This window comes from Podarcis erhardii (genome assembly GCF_964252035.2).
Source record: "Podarcis erhardii genome assembly, chromosome: 9".
Taxonomy (NCBI): domain Eukaryota; kingdom Metazoa; phylum Chordata; class Lepidosauria; order Squamata; family Lacertidae; genus Podarcis; species Podarcis erhardii.
This window is the reverse complement of record NC_138512.1, coordinates 33,274,481-33,280,480: the sequence shown is the minus strand read 5'-3', so window position 1 is coordinate 33,280,480 and position 6,000 is coordinate 33,274,481.

Sequence of the window (6,000 nt, the reverse complement as noted above, 5' to 3'; positions counted from 1 at the left end):
AAATTTAGCAGAGCAAAAGATTAGCGACAACCCAGTTAACTGCTGTTGTGAATGGTCACTGGCCATATCTCGTACATTTTTGAGCTGAAATATAACAGCCCTTTTTGCCCCCCCCCCCCGTTTCCGATTTTCCCGCTGAAGTTTGGAGTCCAAATTCATCCACCTGCCAACGAAGCTTTACAGCTCATAGAATGGTAGAGGTGGAAGGGATCACCAGGGTCATCTAGTCCAACCCCAGCAATGCGCAAATCATTTTGCCCAACGTGGAGCTCGAACCACGACCCTGAGATTAAGAATCTCATGCTCAACCCACTGAGCAGCAGGCTCAGCTCTGCGGAGGCTGATGCCACAATTAACAGTCGGACCCCAGGAGTACTAACACGGAGCGCAACTCCGTGTCCGCATACTCAGAAGTCAGTCTTGCTGGGTTCAAAGGGAATCTACCCCCAGGGAAGGGTGGCAAACCTTCAATGTCAAATTCCGGTGCGTTCAATGGGATTTGCTCTCAGGTAATTTTGCATAGGTGGTTTATTAGGTAAAGCTTTTGCTACCTCCATCTAAAACAAGACAACCTTTTACTGTGTGCTTGACAGATTTAGCTCTCCAGCACGTACAGTGGTACCTCGGGTTACATACGCTTCAGGTTACATACGCTTCGGGTTACAGACTCCGCTAACCCAGAAATATTACCTCGGGTTAACAACTTTGCTTTAAGGATGAGAACAGAAATCGTGCTCCGGAGGCACGGCAGCAGCAGGAGGCCCATTAGCTAAAGTGGTGCTTCAGGTTAAGTACAGTTTCAGGTTAAGTACGGACCTCCGGAACGAATTAAGTACTTAACCCGAGGTACCACTGTACAAGGTTGTGAGACAAAAAAGAGCGAAGCTGTTGATATGTCAGACAATATCGCCCGCGAGAAATGGGGCCGTTTTTTTGTTTTCTAATGCTTAAAGGGCATCACTAACAGCGCAATGACATGCATGTCTACTCAGAAAAAGCCTCACAGAGTTCAACAGAACCGACTCCCAAAGGATTGTAGCCTTACTTCTTTTATGAACTGAGGGACCCGCTAATACTCGAAAGAGCAGAAGGAGCTTCTGTTCAATTTCCTAACATTGGGAGTAGGTGAGAACTTGTCTGCAGGCCGGATTCTACGTATATTTACTCGAGAGTAAATTCAATTTTGTTTTAAGACGTTTACTTCTAAATAAGGAGCCTAAATTCCAAACACACGAATTATTAAATAATGCCCCCTGCAGAAACAATACAACTGTAGCCTCCTGTTCAGAAATCAGCTCAGATGGAATTAAACCTCGGAAGTTTTTTCGATTTTTTTCGATAGCCTAAAGTTACCTTTTCTCTAACTTGCACAACGTTATACCGCTTCTTTCTCAGCTCGGTCCACAAACCATTCATAAGAAATCTTGGAATTAACAGAATCGTGTCAGGGTTTCCCTCTTGTCAATTTCCACTCGAATGCTTCACACGGGTGTCAATCACTGCGGGATTTTATCCCGGGAGTGGTAGATTATTCCATTCACACGAACGACGAAGCACAGAAGAATTTACCAAGCAAACCTAATTCGCTCTTCCCTCTGCCTTTTCACCTAAGAGGTATCACAACAGATGAAAACAAACAAAAACCCTGCGTTATAACTTTTGGATATACGGGGGATTTATTTTTAGGGGAATGGGGTTTGATACAGGAAGAGTTTGTTTGTTTGTTTGTTTGTTTGTTTGCAAAGCGAGGGTGTAATTTTATTTTGAGACTGCTAAAAGCTCGCACGCACTTTGCACTCTCACGCACAAACTGTCAATCGTTTTCCAGACTTCACATTTATGCTGCCCAGACTATTGCCGTAGCGTGACCTTTCTGTTTTCAAGGGTGTCTTCCTGTAATCGTTTATTTGTCTCAGAGAACAATGCAGAAAGAGAGGAAAAACTGGAGGGGGGAGAGAGATTTCCCCATAGACCGTTTATCATTATTTTTAATCCACTATCCCCACCCCTAACTGGAACAAAAAGAGTATGTTCGCTTTCCAACAACAGTAGCTAGCTCTCCCTGTTACCAATCTCTCGTGCAAAGCAGTCCTTATTATTTAAAAAATGCCTTTAGATTCGAACCGATTTAAAATCAAATTAAATCGCAGATCCCAGGCCCGTTTACAGCCCGATCCTAAGGAAATCTGCAGGCCCAGTTATGTGCCTGTTAACTCCAATTGAACTCTATAGGACTTACTCCCGAGTAACGTGCGTAATCAAGCTGTTTGTTTTATCCGGAGTTTGGCTACGGAGTCAAGCTGTTTCACATATCTTTGAAGTCTGAGTGATGGACTGCAGGTTTTTGTGTGTAAGCAAGGAGCAAGTCTTAACGGGAATGGTGAAGAGTAGTTTACAGTAGGCATGTTTACTCGGAAGTAAGTCCCACTACAGTCTATATGGGTCTAACTCCCAGTCTTAGCAATGTGGGCATATGATTGTAGCCTGAGATACCAGTCCTATGCATGCTTACTTAGGAGTGAGACCCATTGAACCTAGTAGAGTCTGCTTCTGCGTAAAGATACAACAGGGTTGCCCTGCGCGGGTAATGGATTTGCCGGGTACCATCTGTTTAACCAAAATTGGCAACAAATTGTTCAGAAGACTTGCCGCTATCTTGTTTCTCTAAGACTGTAAATATGTTGCTACTTCCCTACCCTCGTATGTCTTCAAAGATACCGATACATTTCAGAGAAAGAGAAAGAAAAGGTCTTGACTACGTATTTGAAATATGGCTAGCTGGAAATTAATAGAACCTCTCTCCCCTGCCCCCAACTGGATGTGTAAATATTTATATCCTTATAATCCAAAATAATTCTTGAAATCCAAACCCTTAGTCAACTTCAAAGCAGTAAGAATGTAGAATTATTCCTGGACAGGATACCCGCTCTGAAATGAGCATTTAATCTTCTGGTGTTTTGTTTTGAAATACTGAAACAGATCCATTTACTCAAGAGGTTGAAATGCTATAAAAGCTAACATGTTCCGCACACATGAGCTGAAGTTAAAATCAGAGACAGCAGCCTTTGTTTCAGCCACAACAGAATCAGAACTTCCCTCCTAGTGATCATTCTCCATTATTTAATGGGGGTTAATAGGTACAAGAACAGATTCCCATCTACATTACAGTGTTGATTATATTGTGTGTAGGAGCAGAGAAGTATGGGGAGCGTTTTTGATTATTTGCTTTGGAGTACCATGACTTAGGGGGACGCGGGTGGCGCTGTGGGTAAAACCTCAGCGCCTAGGACTTGCCGATCGCATGGTTGGCGGTTTGAATCCCTGCGGCGGGGTGCGCTCCCATCGTTCGGTCCCAACGCCTGCCAACCTAGCAGTTCGAAAGCACCCCCGGGTGCAAGTAGATAAATAGGGACCGCTTACCAGCGGGAAGGTAAACGGCGTTCCGTGTGCTGCGCTGGCTCGCCAGAGTAGTTTCGTCATGCTGGCCATGTGACCCGGAAGTGTCTGTGGACAGCGCTGGCTCCCGGCCTCTAGAGTGAGATGAGCGCACAACCCTAGAGTCTGTCAAGACTGGCCCGTACGGGCAGGGGTACCTTTACCTTTACCTTACCATGACTTCAAGTTGACTGCAATGCAACTTGAACACAATTACTTAGGGAAAAAGCACCAGTGAGCAAAATGGGATTTTTATCTGAGTTAATATGGAGGCATCTGTATGGTAAGAGTATGTGGCACAAACCACCTAACAGCACAATCCTATACATGACTTCTTCAGAAGTAAGTTTCATTGAGTTCAGTGAACTTACTCCCAAACAAGGGTATAGGGCTAAAGCCTAAATTGCACATATACACAGGGATGGATAAGGTAGGGGAGTGGAAAATATGTTTTTGACTGCTATGAGGACATCATCCTGACAAAACAAAATTCAGAAGGCTTGATAAAGATACGTATGGCATGGATAGAAGATCCACTCTTCCCTCCTCCTGAATTCAACATTAATGAAAGGATTTGATTGGCAGTAGGTTAGTGAAAACAAAAGAAAGTATTCTTCCCTCCCCAAATAAGACGTAGAATTTGAACTGGATAGCCTGTTTTGTTGTTGTTGTTGTTTAGTTGTTTCCTATTCTTCATGACCCCATGGACCAGAGCACACCAGGCACTCCTGTCTTCCACTGCTTCCTGCAGTTTGGTCAAACTCATGCTGGTAGCTTTGAGAACACTGTCCAACCATCTCGTCCTCTGCCATCCCCTTCTCCTTGTGCCCTCCATCTTTGCCAACATCAAGGTCTTTTCCAGGGAGTCTTCTCTTCTCATGAGGTGGCCAAAGTATTGGAGCCTCAGCTTCAGGATCTGTCCTTCCAGTGAGCACTCAGGGATGATTTCCTTAAGAATGGAGAGGTTTGATGATCTTCTTGCAGTCCATGGGACTCTCAAGAGTCTCCTCCAGCACCAGCCTGTTTTAGTAAGAACATAAGAAGAGCCTGATGGATCAAGCTGATGGCTCATCTGGTCCAGCATCCTGTTCTCACAGTGGCAAGTAGTCAGATGCCTATGGGAAAGCCAAGAGCACAATTCAAGCACAAAAGCCCTCTCCCCTCCTATGGTTTCTAGCAACTGGTTTTCAGAAGCACTGCTTCTTCCAACTATGGAGGAAGAGCATAGCCAAAATAGCTAGTAGCCATCAATAGCCCTTTCCTCCATGGGAAGCCTGTAGTAGCAGGAACAGCAAATGGTTTAATGGTACCTTAAAGATTTGTGGGTATAAGACAGTGTGAGCTTTTGCAGAGTCATAGGCTAGAGCCCATTTCATTAGATGCATGGAATACAGTGGTGCCTCGCAAGACGAAATTAATTCGTTCCGCAAGTCTCTTCGTCTTGCGAGTTTTTCGTCTTGCGATGCACGGTTTTCCATAGGAATGCATTGAAAATCAATTAATGTGTTCCTATGGAAACCGCCTTCCCCCGACCTCTTCTGGCGGGCGGCATTTTAAAATCGCCCGGGACAGCGGAGGACTTCTCCGCTGTCCGGGCGATTTAAAAGCCCCTGGGAAGGCAAGCAGGGGGGACAAAGACTTTTGCCCCCCGCCTGCCTTCAGAAGAGGTCCAGGACAGGCTTCGCGGACCTCTCCGCAAGCAGCGGGAGCGCTCCTCAGGCTTCGCGGCCCCGCCGCCCGGCTTCGGGACATCGTTCCGATGCCAGGCGGCGGGGGGAGGCTTTCTCGCCCCGCTGCCCGGCATCGGGACGATGCCCCGAAGCCGGGCGGCAGGGGGAGGCGTTCCTGCCCCGAAGCCGGGCGGCGGGGGGAGGCGTTCCCGCCCCGCCGCTCGGCTTCGGGACATCGTTCCGATGCCGGGCGGCGGGGGGAGACTTTCCCGCCCTGCCGCCCGGCATCAGGGCATCCTTCCGAAGCCCGGCGGCGGGAGGAGGTGTCCCCGCCCCGCCGCCAGGCTTCGGAGGAGGTCCGAGGACAGCGGGGAAGACGAGCTGCGCTTCCCCACTGTCCCGGAGGTTTCCCTATGGGCTGTCGTCTTGCGAAGCAAGCCCATAGGGAAATTCGTCTTGCGAAGCGCCTCCAAAACGGAAAACCCTTTCGTCTAGCGGGTTTTCCGTCTTGCGAGGCGTTCGTCTTGCGGGGCACCACTGTATTATCTTGTTAACACAAATAAGGAGACAGCAGAGGTGGATTTAGGGGTGTGAGAAGAGTTCGGTCACACCTGGTGGGGAGCCTCAGGGGTGCTGTTGGGAATGCAACAACTATTCTACAGAAGAACTACTACAACAACTATTCTGCAACAGAAGAAGCAGGGGTGCTAATTTTGGTGTCACAGAGGGCGCTGCTTGAATTGGAGACCCCAAATTCTGCCACTGGAGACAGGGAGGGCCATGGAGAAGATCTCGCCACAAAATGTCATTCTGGGGCATAAAAGAGCTACAACATAAGATCCGAGTGGCCAGTCATCATGATAATACTGCCTTTCTAGCAATGTTTTGCTAACAT